Here is a 16,797-nt window from a genome sequence, read left to right as displayed (position 1 = left end):
TGGAAATAAGGTGTCATATTCTAACAAAATATTTCAACTAGGCTGTAATTCATTGAACACTTAGCAGCCATGTTCTTAGATTTTCATTGGCTAATAAATGAGTATATGGCCTAGGAGAAAGGATAGCTGGACAAAAATCATAGATGAATAAACTCCCCATCTCTCAGTGTAGCTATCTTTTTATGTTTACTTGTTAAAAACAAAACAAAACCACAAACCAAACAAAACTCATAAAAAGGACTTCTATTCAACAGACGTGTTTTTATTTTCTAACCTCAGATTTTAATCTGTTTATTTTATTTATTTTTTATTTCTGGTAAGAGTGGGTGGCTCTTTGCAATGTTGAGTCAGATAATGTTCTTAATAAAACAACTTCTCTCTTAATCAAGATTACTGTGTGAGGCTGAAATTAGTATGCAGTAACCTAGATAACATATAGAAACCAGCACTTCGCTTAGGGAAGTCTATCCAAAAAGCTCGGTATGGACGGACTGATCTTGTTCTGATATAACAGCTTACCAAAAACATGCTTGAGATGAACCTTACTGCCCACTTCCAAAAATTATTCCTTCTAGGAGGAGAGAAAAGAGGAGTCAAAAATTAATTCTATGCAGCCTGAAATATGTTGCTTCTTCCTCTTCTGGATTTTTCCACTTTAAGTTGATTTAAATGTCCTCATTTCAAGGCCCCCATGATAATTAAACTCCTTCAGATCTAGGGCACATGTTTTGATGAACAGCAGCACTGTTTAAGGACATCTCATTAGAGACTGATTTTCACATGTGGAAATAACAAAATGGGATACATTGTTTTATTCATTTGCCCCTGTTCTGCACAGATCATTACTGTCAACACTTACAGCCAAAAGTAATTTTTTTTCAAAAAAAAAAAAAAAGTTAGAAAATAGTAGTACCAAACTTGTTTAGCAGATAACAGAATCCAATTTAATACTTCACTAATTTTACAATCAGCGACGTCTTTTGTTTTGACTGGCGCACTCATGAGAATTTGTTTCTCTGGAGTTTATCGACATGACTAAAACATTCTGATCTTCTAACTGGAAATCAGATGTGAATTCGAGAAGCCCACTGTAAAATCCTTCCTTCAAAGCAGGGAATACATTTTTAATGCCTGGTCCAAGAGGGAAAAACCGCCATCGGACTTATGTGGTATAGTCAATGCTCCTCAAACGTTCCTACGTAAGCCTTCTCTGTAGTTCTGCAAGTCAGTATCTATCATGGTAAGGCATTCTCACAAAAAGGTTTTGTTATCACTCAATTAAGGTAAACCGAAAACAAAAGGTTACCCAAGAAAATAAACCAAGCTTTTTTAATGACCCCAAATGTACATTTATACTGTGGACCAAAAAAATACTTAGCAAATCACGTTCAGCAGATGAATGACTGTAAACAATGAGACATATTTATATTTGGTAGATGTGAATACAAGTTCCAAAACCCACCCTTATTTTGTTATGCTCCATTTATCTTTCTTTAAAAGAGATCATAATGACATAAAACAAGTTTTATTATTCAATCTCCTCTCACTGCTATAACCAAGCCCTATCAGTTGTGTCTCCTAGATCCTTTCCTCTGGCAAATTCACCTTCTCTTCTTGATCTCTGCTCCCATTGAATCATTTCAGGTTTTCATCATCTCTCTAGACTTTCTATGAGATAATTATTCTCTTATTATGAAATTTTTACTTGTTCATATTCAAAAATATTGAAAATGGAGAAGAGTAAAAAGCATAGTACTTACATCAAATGTAATGCTAACACTAAGAGGCAGTCAATATTTGGGAGAGATAACAGGAAAGCCAGAAGTTAAGGAAATCAGACCCCGCACACCTTTCCCGAGCACAGAAGAATGAGGCAGAGGGGCTTGAGGTAATGATTCTGAGCTGCTTATTGTCCCCTCCCTACCAAAAAGGAATGTTAGAAGACTTATTCTGGAATCTCTTGCCTTTTTTAAATTAAAATTTTAAAATTAAAAATGGCACCCAACCCAGAGTTATTAGCAGACTGAAGAAATAAACAAGGAGATACTGCTAAAGAAAGCATTTTTAGTAGCTGAATGAAAACTGTTTTCCTCTGAAGCTTTTTCCTTTCCTAAAGGAAGTAAGTTCAGGGTCCTGGCAACAATCAGAGCCTGGGCCTTGAGCAGGTTCCGTGCTTTGTCTCTGCAGGGTTCTCTGCTGCTGAGTCTGACATCCAGGGCAATGAAACACAGAGAGGAATCTGAAGATGAGAGGAGGCTTTCATGAGCTCTAGAGTGAAAGCTTGAGGACAGGGATTTGTCAGGTTTCGTTAAAATGCCATACTCCCAAGGCTTCTCCATGGTACACGTGAGGTACTCAGGAGGTATTTCCCGAATGAATGAACAAATGAATGAACGAATAAACAGGGCTCTGTTCTGATTTGGTTGAGATCTGCTCCCCCAGCCAGGGCTCTCTTACGAACATGCCATTTCACCATTTTCTTTCTTTTTTTTTTTTTTTAAAGATTTTATTTATTTATTCGACAGAGATAGAGACAGCCAGCGAGAGAGGGAACACAAGCAGGGGGAGTGGGAGAGGAAGAAGCAGGCTCATAGCAGAGGAGCCTGATGTGGGGCTCGATCCCACAGCGCCGGGATCACGCCCTGAGCCGAAGGCAGACGCTTAACCGCTGTGCCACCCAGGCGCCCCGTATTTCACCATTTTCTTAATTAGCAGCATGTGTCAAAAAGAAACTCACATCTTCCAAATTAGATATTTGATTTAAAAAGAAAATATATTTGCCACATATAATTTAAAATGTATTAAACCATAGACTTCTTTAACTAATAGTAAATTAGTAGTTCTATATGACTCTTTCCCTAATTCCACAATTTGAGGTCCACGTGTCTCTGTACTCAGTATGTGACATAGACATAAATACTGAGCTCAGCATTGTCCAATACGGGAACCTCTAACCAGCCACTTGTGGTTATTAAATTTAATTAAAATTAAATAAAAGTTTAAAATTCAGTTCTTCAATTGCAAGAGCCACATTTCAAGAGCTTAACAGACTTAGGTGCTAGTGGGCACCATAGTAGGTGACAAACATATAGAACACTTCTATCATCACAGAAAGTGTTGGACAGTACTGACCTGGAGCCACTGATTCAACATTAGCCCTCTCAGCAAGAGACTAGAGGGAAGGGTGAAGACAGAAGTCATTGAATATTTAAACTTATTTAGTATATGCACAGAATATTTCTACAAGACTACACATGAAAAAAATGGTAGAGTGAGTTTCTGGCAAAAGTGGCTAAGGGGAAAGACAGAAAAAGAAAAATTACTTTTCATTGTGTTCTCTTTTGTGCTTTTTTTTTTTGCTTATTTTTTAAATTTTTTTATAATAATATGTTATTATATTATGTTAGTCACCATACAGTACATCCCTAGTTTTTGATGTAAAGTTCCATGATTCATTACTTGCGTATAACACCCAGGGCACCATGCAATACGTGCCCTCCTTAATACCCATCACGGGCCTATCCCATTCCTCCAGCCCCCTCCCCTCTGAAGTCCTCAGTTTGTCCCAGAGTCCATAGTCTTTTGTGCCTTTCGAATTTTACACCACATATAAATATTAGCAAGTCAGAAAAATATTTTTTAAAGCATTTAGGTTTTGAAGTCTCTTCCCTACCATAAGAATAATTTAACACATATTGCCAAATTTTAAAAATCAAGTTTTGCTCTTTAAAAAAGATTATTGTGTGGGACGCCTGGAAGGCTCAGTCAGTTACGCATCTGCCTTCGGCTCAGGTCATGATCCCTGGGTCCTGGGATGGAGCCTCACGACCGACTCCCTGCTTGGTGGGGAGCCTGCTTCTCTCTCCCCCCTGCTTGTGCTCTCTCTCGCTTGTGCTCTCTCAAGTAAATAAATAAAATCTTTAAAAAAAAATATTATGGAAAGTTCGAAAGAGCTTTCTTCTAACAGAAACTACTATTGAGTTGACTAATGAACCAGATACCATGCTATGTACTTTACAAATATTATCCCACCCTCACAAAAGCCCAAAGTGGTAGGCAATCTTATCTCCCTATTACAGATAAGAAAAGAAAGGCTGAGAAAAATTAGGGCCTTTCCCCAAGGTCACAGCAATGAGAGAGTAAAAGGCAAGCTGAGGGCAAACCATAAGCTAACAACACCCTCCCAACCCCCATCCCCAGAGGCGGGATACATGTGACATTCCTCAGGCTCTCCTAGCTGCTCTAAAACAAAGAAAGGGAAGAACAAATGGCTAACTGATGGAGATCACAGTCATGCAGGACACAGTCTCCATCAGTTTGCAACTGTCTTAATGATTTACCAAAAAATGCAATTTCCAGAAACCTCAGACTCCAGTTCCTGGAACCCTAACATCACCCTCCCCTCTCTATAGGATAGAAAATCTTATGTCATCAGTCACTCCTCACAACCCCAGTGCAGCTCCTTCTGCCCATGGGTGCCATCCCCGTGCTTTAATAAAACCACCTTTTTGTACCAAAGATGTCTCAAGAATTCTTTCTTGGCCCTGGGCTCTGGACCCCAACATTTCCACATCATTTGGCATCTGAACGTGGGGCTCAGTCTTCTCATCTGGACTCTGAGCCTCGGGGCAAACTTGGTGAGTACTTTCTCTTCCTTTACTTTCATTTCAGGGGCTTTTCAAGGAGGAAGGTCCTACTGGAAAACCTTCAGATCGATTGCTCAGGCTACAGTCCTCCAGCCCACGGCTACTCTACAGGGAGGAGAATGCCTGCCTTTGGGCCGGAAGTTAGTATCCTAGCCAGAATGGTCGTCATAAGACCCAGAAACGTGATGCCCTCTCTTTCTTCCTGTCCTTACACAAAGTTGTCTGTCTTGGGCATGGGACAGCCACCTAAGTCACCAGGACAGCTGCCAGTCTTAAGACTCCCATGTAAGGTTTCCTCTTCATTGGTCTAATGTGATCTCCTCCACATCTCTAGTCTGGCCACAAGACCCCCACCTGGAGCCAGCTGAAACCGGTATCCGACTGAATTAAAACCCAACTGGGGACCGTTTCCTAGGGAAGTCAGCTGTAAGGAATTACATGTGTTGGAATGTCGCTTAGGCCACCATGGATTTCTATCTTTACTGTTTTCCATCGATGTCCCCTACTAACTGCTTAAATTACAAAATTGGGTAATTTCCCCTTGTAAAAGTTTTCTAGTGTTTTCCAAGGGTTAAAATCAGTGGGTTCTTAAATGCGAAGCAAAATAAGGCACAGACCTCAAGGCAAGATAAGGCAAGACCTTTGTGGCACAGTCTTTAAGACAAGGCACAGTATCTCAGTCCACTCCTCGGCACCCATTTTGCAGTCTAGAATGTGATGGGGAAGTGGGCGGGGGGGGGGGGGGGGGGGAGGACGCTAACGTCCCTCCTCCAGGGCCCTTAATGGCAGGGCAGTGATCATAGTGATTTCATTCAAAGGACATCTTGGGTTGCTTTGACACTGGGAACCTCTGACATATTCTGTGTGGGATGCCACCCAGGAGTCGAGGGGTGTGGATGGTTCTTGGTAATGGACCTTCTCTTTTTTTTTTTTTTTTAAGGTTTTATTTATTTGACAGAGCGAGAGAGCACAAGCAAGGGGAACATGGGGAACAGTAGAGGGAGAGGGAGAAGCAGGCTCCCCACTGAGCAGGGAACTTGATGCAGGGCTCGATCCCAGGACCCTGAGATCATGACCTGAGCCAAAGGCAGACACTTAACCATCTGAGCCACCCAGGTGCCCCAACCTTCGCTACTTTTCTAAGAGCACGGGATCTTCTCTCTTCTTTAGTTCTCAAGGACTCTCCTTTGGAATGCCTTTTAACCCACCGAAAACACTTCGGATTGCAAAATTTAATAAAGGACTGACCTCCTGTAGCACTGCATGGCCTCAGTACGCAGACCTACCAGTTAGATCTCTTCTGCAGGAGGCAGGGCAAATGGACTGCGTACCCTAGGTCCAGGCCTTCAACTATCACCTTGACCAATTCCATGTGGCTGGGACGACAAAACCACTCCTTAAAAGGCAGAGCGTATCCAACTCCTTGGGGTTAACTTGGGCTCGTAGAGAGAATGGATGACCCTACTTTCCTTATCCCTGGACTGGATGATGCACTTGGGATGCCCTTATTCTCCGGAGACGAGTCTTCTCCCACTTGCCAGTGATTCCTTGTAATTAGGATATTGTTAAGGCTAGACCTCAAATAGAGAGAGTTTCTTGATGGATTTATTCCTTAATCATATTTGTCCTGGGAAGTGTCTCTATTAATGTAAAACTGCAAAAAGAGGATTTAGCCAAGCAAAAAACAGTCCTCCTGGTAGAAAAAGCCTCAAAACTCACTATGGGACAGTTCCTGACTGTAATGACTCCACATCAGGTCCAGAGTGTCTTAGAGACCAAAGGCCACCAACGGATGATGGGAGACCAACTTATTAAATAACAGGCTATGCTTACAGATACACCTGAAATAATAATTAAAACCTGTCAAACTTTAAACCCAGCTACCCTATGCCTGGGCCTGACCATTGTACTTCCGTGTTAAAACCTAACTGCTCAGAGATTATTGATCGTGTTTATTCTAGCCAATCAGACTGAAAAGATGCCCCTATTGAAAGACAGACAACAGTTGGTTTACCGATGGCGCTGGTTTCACGGAAAGGGGACAAGAAAAGCTCGGTATGCTAGTCAGTCAAACTCGAGACTGTTGAGGCCAAAGCCCTCCCAGCAAATACCTGTGTCCAAAAGGCAGAGTTAATAGTGCTTACTCATGCTTTACGATTGGCAAAGGGCTTCAAAATTATTATCTATACTGACTCTAAATATGGCTTCCTAGTTCTACATGCCCATGGAGCAATTTGGAAGGAAAGAGATTATGGAGCCCAAACTCCCCAAATATGGGCGTGAAATTACGACTCTTCTTGAAGCCGTACACCTACTATGAGGTGGCTGTAATTCCCCTCAAAGGTCATCAAGGGTGTATGACCTTAGAACCTAAAGGAAACAATTTGGCCGACTGTGCAGGCAAGCAGGTAGCACAAAATAAATAAATATTAACTCCAATAAAGTCCATAACTCCAGTCTCTTCAACCAAAAAATTCACTTAGCCCAGGAACGACGATATTCAAAAAATGCACCGGACTGGCCTGTTAATAATAAGGGGACAAATCTTTATACCCCAAAATAACCAATGGAAAGTAATACAGGGCTTATACCAGGCTACTTATTTGGGTAAAAAGGCCACTGACGTGACAACTTTGCTAAGAGAAATTGTCCCTAGATTTGGACTCCCTTGGTTCCTACAAAGTGACAATGGGCCATCTTTTATTGCACAAATAGCTCAGCAAATAGTTCAGGCCTTTAAAATCAATTACTATTTATATTTGCCTGGCATCCCCAATCATCTGGAAAGGCGGCCCTCCAAAATACCAAACAGCCCTTGATATCCTGACTGAACCAGTTCGAGGAGGCCTATGATTAGATGGTAGCTCCGAACAGGACCCACTGGCTAGGCAGCTCTACCTTGTGGCCGTGGCTTCCCCCGGGCTGGAGAGGCCATTGGACTCGGGGTTTTGCCTGGATGCACAGACACATTATTAGCGCCATTACCAACACAGCCAACCTTCCAAATTTAAAACAACAGTGGGCATGCTCTGTGTTTTACTCATAAGACCACTAGCGTCCAGCTCTGTTCCCTCTTTAGGACTGGAGGATGTCATTTGGCACACGGATGCTCTTAGTAAGGACACAGTCAAAGCCCTCAGTGACGCTCCAAATAGCATTTCTCTATTAAACACTGAAAGAACTCAAAGGCATAAAACACTTCTACACAACAGAATGGCATTAGATGTTTTAACAGCAGCACAAGGTGGTACATGGCCATTATTAAAATGCAATGCTATGTATATATTTCAGATTATCACAAACATGTCACAGGGCTATTTGAAAAATCTGAATACCCAAATTAAGGCTAGACAAAATCCTTCTCTCTCTTTCAGTGATTAAGTTCCTGGGTTTGGGGGAGGACCATGGTCAACTATCAAGGGTCTCTTCGTTGGACTTCTCATTCTCATAGCCATATTAATCCTAATACATTGCCTTTTTCCATGTCTCTCTGCTTGGTGCTGAGACTCCATCTACAATGACTTCACGTCCACAGATGATCCCTACCGCCCAGAGATACTTCTTGTCCAAGTTGCATTTAGCTGCCCCCACCTTCTGTAATTCCGCTATGTGTTCCCCGACTGACCAATATTGACCCATACGCAGGGACATCTGTAAGCCCCTACTCAGCAGGAAGAAGCTACGGAAGGGGAGACCTTCCGCCTTCAACAACCTTAAAGATTTAAGGGTCAAGACTGTTTCAGGGGGAGATGATGAGGGAGCAAAGAGCAAGCTGAAGGCAAACCATAAGCTAACACCCCACACCCCTCCCCCAGGTGGGATACGTGTGACATTCCTCAGGCTCTCCTAGCTGCTCCAGAAAAAGAAAGGGAAGAACAAATGGCTAACTGATGGAGATCACAGTCCTGCAGGACACAGTCTCCATCAGTTTGCAACTGCCTTAATGATTTACCAAAAAATGCAATCTCCAGAAACCTCAGACTCCAGTTCCTGGAACCCTAACATCACCCTCCCCACACAGGATAGAAAATCATATATAATCAGTCACTCCTCACAACCCCAGTGCAGCTCCTTCTGCCCATGGGTGCTGTTCCCATGCTTTGATAAAACCACTTTTTTTGCACCAAAGATGTCTCAAGAATTCTTTCTGGGCCCTTGGCACCAAACGCCAACATTTCCACATCAACAGGGCATAGTTAAGTGGTGGAGCAGGAATTCACGAAGCTAGGTGTGAGCCAATAGCCTCAGGGCCTCCCAGGTCCACTCCTACAAGTGTTTACAGCTTATATGTTTATCTTGATTTTAAAATAAAATTCATTGGACTTTGGAAATTCTACGAACTATTTGGGGGAGATATGCCCGGCAATCAAGTGGGCTGCGATGGAGAACAGGCTGGAAAGAAGGAAAGATTTCAACTCTGGGCGTAGCTGTCTGTGTCATCTGCAGGGACCTGCTTTGAAAATACGATGAACCCTCCAATACTTCTACGGTAAAACAAAAGCAAAAACCTGATCACATGGTTTTCAAGCTTCGGTTGGGCTCGTACGGTTTACACTTAGCTGGATTAGGAAATGTGCTGAAGCAGTTTTGAGGTTAAAAAAATCTTTTAAATCCAAACTAAACCTTCCCCAGACTCTGCACTTCCCTGTGCTCCCTCACAACTGAGTACATTTTCCTTTCATTGCAGCTTCCATCCCTGGGAAAGTCCAGAGGCCAACTCAGAACTATGGATACATGAACCACTGTACATGAACCATTCACATACAAAGGATATTTAAAAAAAAAAAAAGGCAAAAAAGCACTGCTCTATGATTTGAAGCTAATAGCTCCATGAAGAAAAGTAGAAAATGTCAAAATGGATCAACTATGAGAATAATATCAGCTTCTTTTTGTTTATTCTTTGGTTTTAGTTTTTTGTTTTGTTTTTTTATCTTCCTTAAGGATACCCTTTGGTGTCCCATTTCATTCAGTTATAGGTGAAGAGGGAATGAGATTTGGTCTGTGGAACTCCAGAGAACATATTAATGAAGGCAAGTAAGCCATAGAGTAATAAAGGTTAGCTCAATATAACTTTCTGGGGGGGGGGGGGCCTGGGTGGCTCAGTCAGTTAAGTGTCTGCCTTCAGCTCAGGTCATGATCCCAGGGTCCTGGGATGGAGCCCCACATAGGGCTCCCTGCTCATCGGGGAGCCTGCTTCTCTCTCTCCCTCTGCCCCTCCTCCTGCTCATGCTCTCTCTCTCTCTGAAATAAATACCTAAAATCTTTAAAATATATATATATAACTTTCAACCGAGCAATCCAATAATGGGATTGGCTGCTCCGTGAAGTAGTGTCCCCATCACCGGAAGTATGCAAGCAGGTCAGGTCCAAGTTCTGACCTCCAAAACCCCATGGGACTGCCCTGCATCTTTTTTTTTTTTTTTGGAGATATAATGAATAAAACATTATATTAATTTCAGGTGAACAACATAATGATTGGATATTAGTTTATACTGTGAAATGGTTGCCACAATAAGTCTAGTTAACATCTGTCACCACACAGTGACAAAACTTTTTCTTGTGATGAGAACTTTTAAGATCTCTCTTAATAACTTTCAAATATACGATAAATATTAAACTATAGTCACCATGCCATATGTTACATCCCCAGGATTTATTTATTTTATGACTGGAAGTCTGTACCTTTTGACCACTTTCACCCATTTTGGCCCACCCCCCAAAATACAGCTGCCCCTTGAATAACTCAGGGGTTAGCGGCATCGACCCCCATACAGCCAAAAATTCATGTGTAACTTTGGACTCCCCCCAAACCTAACCACTAATAACCTACTATTGACTGGAAGCCTTGCTGATAACATCAACAGTCAATGAACATATTTTGTGTGTTGCATGTGTTCTATACTGTATCCCTGCAACAAAGTAAGCTAGAGAAAAGCAAATGTTATTAAGAAAATCATAAGAAAGAGAAAATACATGTACAGTACTGTACTGTATTTACTGAAAAAAACCCGGGTATAGGTGGACCCATCATTCAAACTCGTGTTGTTCAAGGGTTAACTGTAGTCTTCTTTAATACAAATATTTCTCCTCAAAATTGCCTCTGGAGGGAAATAAGAGTATAAAAGACAGAGATGTAATAGTCTTTCATGAAAAAAATTATAGAACAGTATGGTAGTATGACCCTGTTTTTGTGAAACAGACAAAAAACAAAGCCCTCAAGCCAGCAACTATTCCACTTAGGTATATACGTACGTGTGTTTAGGTATGTAGGAATGAGAAAATGGTTGGTCAACAGAGAAGGAGAGAGAAGTGGGGCAACTTTTACATTTATATAATTTGGTGGTGTTGAATTTTTGGTACAACAATCCTATATTGCTTCTGTAATCATCAGGCCAACACATTTGTAAAAATTAAATACCTACAACTAGGGCAACATTTGGCCAAACCTCTGTCAGTGGTTTATTCTTTCTCCTGAGTCCAGCTATCACGGGGAAATCCTGCAGTGCAGCCCCACTCCCTCCCTTACCACACAGAGCTGGGCTGTCGCCCTCAGGGGACTGTCTCTTGGTTCTTGTTCTTGGCTGTTCCACTGCAACCTTGTCATTGCACTGCTCTTCAGAGCCTATGCTGCTTTTTCCTGGTTGCCCGAACCCGACTCTTGCCATTTCCCAGACTTGGGGAAATGGAGTGTTACCACGAAATGAGCTCAGCCTATGGGCCAGAAAGATCTGCATTTGAAGTCTCATTTGTTCCTTCTAAGGTGTGCATCCTTGCGTGAGTTACTAAATCTAAGCCTCAGGTCCCTTGTCCTTCAAAGGGAAAGAGTGGCCTCAGATGGCTTTTCTTGTGGTGACTAAACTAACTAGCACGCAGAAAGCTTACAATGACTATTAAACACAACCTGTGCCTGGTCCCCAGCAAGGGCTCAATAACCCGAAGTTACTCGTTTGTTGTGCTGAAGCTATTGCCATCACTTGGGGATTTCTCAGGATCCAAGAAAATGAGTTAGCGTCTCAAGCACTGTAACACATCAAAGAAGGGATTGGATAAATTCTAGATATTATGTGTTCATGTTATTTTTCTCGCTAGACGTAAATATTAATTTTATTTAACTCTGCTATGAATTTAGTCACTGGTACAAGCTATTCCTTATTTTTAAAAGAATATCACTTCTAATATTTCATTTCATTTTGTGTTTTCACAAAAGGAAGGTCAGTTTTCAGTTTCCACTGCAAATTTCCAACCATGATATGGGCCAAATAATATCCAACTTCATGCCAGAGGGAGAAGACAAACAAAAACACTCACTTAATGAAAATTCCCTCTTAGAATTATGATCAAATAAAACCAAAAAGCTTAGGAGTAATCACTGAAAAAGTCTGTAGATGTACCTGATTCTGGTGCCAATCTTTGAGATGTGTATTCTTTTCCTCACTTTGTCTAATTTTGACAATGAGATTTTTCCCCCCAAGAAAATTAATCAGTCAAAATGTAAATACTCTGGTTCAGAAACACCAATACAGTTAGAAAAAAAGAGATCCCTCGGCTTTGAATTCAATAACCAGCGATATATCCACACAGGTGAACACACGTACACATAATGGAATCTTCCTTGGCCTCAAAAAATAAATGTATTCTAATAAAGATTGCTAAATGGAATGCCAATCAGGGACAAAACACCAAAGTTCCCCTTTTTAGGATTTCTAGGAAAACAGTGATGGGATCAGGAGATTGTAGGGGGCTCTGCTAATCAGCTAATCAAAGAGCAGGTGCCCGGAATGGAGGCAAACTGTCACACTTGCAGAAGAGACCTGGGGTGGGTTCTTAAGGGACATTCAAGAGAACCTTATATGGCCCTCTTCAGTACCGGGCTGACAATGGCACTGCCACGAAATGAATGTTTACTGTGTAGAATGTTTGCCTTGTGTTTATGAAACAAGACAGGCTTTTGTTGCATATATAGATTGCCCGTGTGGGAGTCTGATTCCTTTTTCTAAAAGTCAGGATGCTGAGTCACAGCCTGAAAAAGTTACAGGGCAATCAGTGGCACTGACAATGGTAATAGAGAACTCAGCTATAAACTGAGGAAGGGAAGCAGAAAAGGGAACTTGCTCCAGGTGATAAGAGAAGTGTGTTGTGCCAAGAGTAATCAGCAGAGTCCTGTAACTATGGCATTTACATATTAGGAATTCTACTGCTTATCAATCAAGAACAAGCTGATAAACACAGCCACACAGAACTTAACCAAAACCTGCAAACTGTATGCGGTTTATTTAACTTAATACAGTTAAACTAAGTGGCTCTATTAGTTCCCTATGTCTGCTGTAACAAATTACCACGAACTCAGGGCTTAAAATAACACACAATTATTCTCACACAGCTCTGGAGGTCAGAAGTCCAAAATGAGCTGCAGGGCTGCATTCCCTGTGGCCTCTTCCTCCAGCCTGGAGGCCAGCAGCAGGGTCTCTGGCTTCAATATCTCACTGCCTTCTTCTCTGTAGTCAAATTTCCCTCTGCCTCCTTCTTACCTGGACACAGATTGCATTTCAAAGCCCACCCAGATAATAATCCAGGATAATCCCCCCATCTCAGATCTTCAAGGTCTCTTTTGCTATATAAGGTAACACTCACAAATTCCGGCATTAGGACCTGGCTATCTTTGGTGGTAATTACTCAGTCTACCACACTGGCTAAATTAGCATTTGTGACATAAATAATTGTAAACTTAACATTATATCCCATGTCCAAATTGTTACTAGGTCTAAGAAAAGTTCACACTGCTTGCAGTGAGTGGTAGTAAGCATGTTATTTCTAAAGCAAAATCCAAAAGCTTACTTAAAATGATCCTGAAATCTCAAGGTGCACTGGAAATATTACAGACATGAGCTTTCGTTTTATGTTGGGTGACCTCAAAACAGCCTCTTGGAGATGGGGATATTGGAAGGAAAATTTTAACAGGCAGGATTTCTGAAGGGTTAAACCTTGTTTTCATATCTGATCACTTCAATCATCACTGAAATCAGTCTTTCACTGTTTATAATCACCTACAAAGCTGAACTAGTCTTCCAAATATTTTTTTTCTTTTATTTTAAAGGAGCTCCTTAGTGTGCCCAGAAATCTTTTTTATGTCAACTTTTTAAAAATATATATTTTTTTTACTCAAAACCAATCATATGCTTGGACTCCCCAGTGGCAGCACCGGGATATATTTCAATGACATATATATTTCAGCATAGCAGCAATATATTTCAAAGACATGATTCTTCTGGAAAAACAGAAAAATTTTTATTTCTTGAAGCTATTTCAGCAAAACAAGCAACTAACTAAAGCAGAGCTACTGAAATTTTCCCAGCAGAAATACAGTGATAGCAGGGATTTTGTTCTCAGATTTTAATCTACTCCCTGCTAACTGCTTAAACTATAGAAACATGGAGGAAAAGAAAAGCTAAAAAATACAGTCCAGAAATAATCAGTTTAGTGTCTAAATTAATGCTCTCCCAAAAGCCTCATGAGTGAAACATAACATTCAGCAGAAATATCCTGCTAAGGAAAACAATAATGAGTGACATAAAATTAGAATATGCTCTAACTCAACTTCTCTCCCTCCTTCCAACTTTTAAAATATATTCTAATAATTTTTAACTGCCTTTGAATAATTTTAGACACACATATGCCTCCTCTTTTATGATAATGTTATTTCAATGTTATAAATTAGAAGTGGCCTCATAACTCTTCCTGTCATTATAGGTACTTTCAGAAAGAATAATGTATTATCAGATACAAAATCTGAAAAATTATTTTGGCAGATGCTCTCAATTTAGTTGGTTTACATCCAATATGTCCATTCAATTGCTTAGAGGTATTTTTTCTACTTGATATATACTGTCCATATCCTTGGGAAATGACATTGCTCAAAAATAGGATTCAGGGGGTGGAAGACTTGTAATATCTACTTCAAAAGTCTTCCCTTCTAAAATTGCTGTCGATCTCTGAGGTTATTCATTCATATGTAAAGGCACACCAAAAACAGATTTTTAAAGAAAAATCCTGGCCTTGCTTTCATATTTCTGAGGGCTGTTCTCTGGGGCGATGACCTCCCAACCACAGGGCAGTCTTGGTTGGGCTTTTCAAAAAAGCCTCAATGGCGGTCATCTCTCAAGTGTACTAGTTTGCTCTTAACCAACCAAGAAGAACCCCTGTGCTGTAATAAAAAATAAATGCTTGGTCTTTGTCCCTCCCTGGTCTGGCATAGAGCTCCTAAAACACTTGGAATGTCCTGAGTGATAACAGTATGTTTTGTGTGTTAATAAGCGACTTCTGTTGTTTGTGTGGGGGCTAAGACAGCCTCAGGATAGGGACTGGTCACCAGAAACACCAAGCTTTGATTCGAAGATTGGAAATTCTGAACCCACCTCCAGACTTCCGGGGAGGGGAGAGGGGCTGGAGATTGAGTTCAATCACCAACGCCAATGATTTAATCAATCATGCCTATACAATGAAACTTGCACAAAAACCCTTAAATGACAGGGTTTGAAGAGCTTCTGGTTTGGTGAACACATTGTGGTGCTAGGAGGGTGGCATGTCCAGAGAGAGCACAGAAGCTCTGCACCCTCCCGCTCCCATACTTTGCCCTTTGCATCCTCCTCCATTGTGCTGTTTCTGAATTATATTCTTTATAATAAACTGGTAAATGTAAGCAAAGTGTTTTCCTGAGTCCTGTGAGTTTTAGAATTGTCAAACCTGAGGAGGGATCACAGAACTCCCAAAGGTGTAGCCAAGTTGCACAAAAGTGTGGGTTGACTGGGGATTCAGGACCTATGAATGGCAACCGAAGTGAGGGCAGTCTTGAGGGACTGAGCTCTTAAAGCAGTGGAGTCTGACACTGACTCAGGGCAGTTAGGGTCAGAATTGAATTGAATTGTTGGATACCTAGCTGATGCTGAAAATCAGAGAACACCAGACTCGAGACTTTGCCAGAACACCAATCTTCAGCACATCCGAGAAGATGAAAGTGAGACTGATGGACTTGTACAAAAAACAAGCAGGCTACCCTTTTCTTGACCAGAGATGTGACTGAATGCCTGCTGGCATGTTCTGCTTGGCCCACAAGCACTTTCTAAAAATCCCAATGTCTAAAGGAGAGCATATAAAATGAGGATATTTCACATAAAAATGTAGATTTCAGGCTCACCTTGAAGAATGAGCAGACATAATAGCACTGGTCCTGGGGCCCCGCATGGCCAAACAGGTTGAAGCAGAGCAACAGCAGCTTCCACCATTGGAAAAAGCATGTGCTGTTGTCACCAGGCCCCAGTCTTCCTTTCCCATGGTGTACCAACATCGGAGCCTGGCAGTTACCACCTATCGTCCACTCGTTTCCATCACCACTTTGGTCTCTAAGCTCAATGTTTACATTTTTTGCTCCAGAGAGCATAAAATTTTATTCTTGGGTCAATTCAGATCATCAGAGAGCTGCGGTCTTGGACCACACTATGATGGCCCACTGCAGAATACCTTTTACCAATTCCTACACTGGTATCATGTCCTCTCTCGGCACTTTTGCGGCAATAAATTGCCTTTATGCATGTTAATAACAGACACTACTACCACATCTTTTTAGTGTTCCTTTTATATAGGGTGTAAGGTCCTACATAATTTTAGAGTTAAGGGTGAGGAAGGGTTTTGACAGCTGGGGAACGAGTATGTGCTCTACTCATGAATAGGGAGAACTATGGAAAGGAGTCCCTTTGTTTTGTTTTGTTTTTTAATGTATGCATGTATGTACGCATGTTTACTGACTGATTGACTGTAATCTTTATACTCAACATGGCGCTCAAACTCACGACCCCGGGATCATGAGTTGCATGCTCTTCTAACTAACCCAGTTGGATGCCCTGGAAAGGCGTCCCTTCGTAGAACTGACCATGGAAGTAGTTCTGAGTCAACTACACAACTAATAGCATGAAGTTTAGGGTCAAGAAGAAGCAAAGAGTTTGGTGAAAGAGCCAACAGCTGTGTAAAAGTTCAGATGGTGAAAGAGGGTTTTTAAAAAAGTTCCATCATATAAAAAGCATTAACTACTCTCTTGGAGGTTTCCTCAGAGATGAAGGAAATACCTGAATTATTTTCTCTGTCATGCTTATTTCTTTGA

The 16,797-nt window shown here is 41.3% G+C and overlaps 1 protein-coding gene across 12 annotated transcripts in view; it reads right to left on the bottom strand.

The window, feature by feature from the left end:
• NCOA7 (nuclear receptor coactivator 7) overlaps positions 1-16,797 on the bottom strand; it is a 154,657-nt gene that overhangs the window by 77,534 nt on the left and 60,326 nt on the right. Inside the window, exon 2 of one of the 12 annotated variants that reach the window (XM_045805612.2) lies at positions 520-571. The exons of the other annotated variants lie outside the window; for them this stretch is intronic. The gene's annotated coding sequence lies outside the window, so the exon portion shown is untranslated. The remainder of the gene's footprint in view (positions 1-519; positions 572-16,797) is intronic. 12 annotated transcript variants of the gene reach the window in all.

This window comes from Ursus americanus, chromosome 11, assembly GCF_024610735.1.
Source record: "Ursus americanus isolate L20-20 chromosome 11, mUrsAme1.1.p, whole genome shotgun sequence".
NCBI lineage: Eukaryota > Metazoa > Chordata > Mammalia > Carnivora > Ursidae > Ursus > Ursus americanus.
Note: the sequence above shows the minus strand (reverse complement) of the source record. Positions and strands in the feature narration are given on the sequence as shown.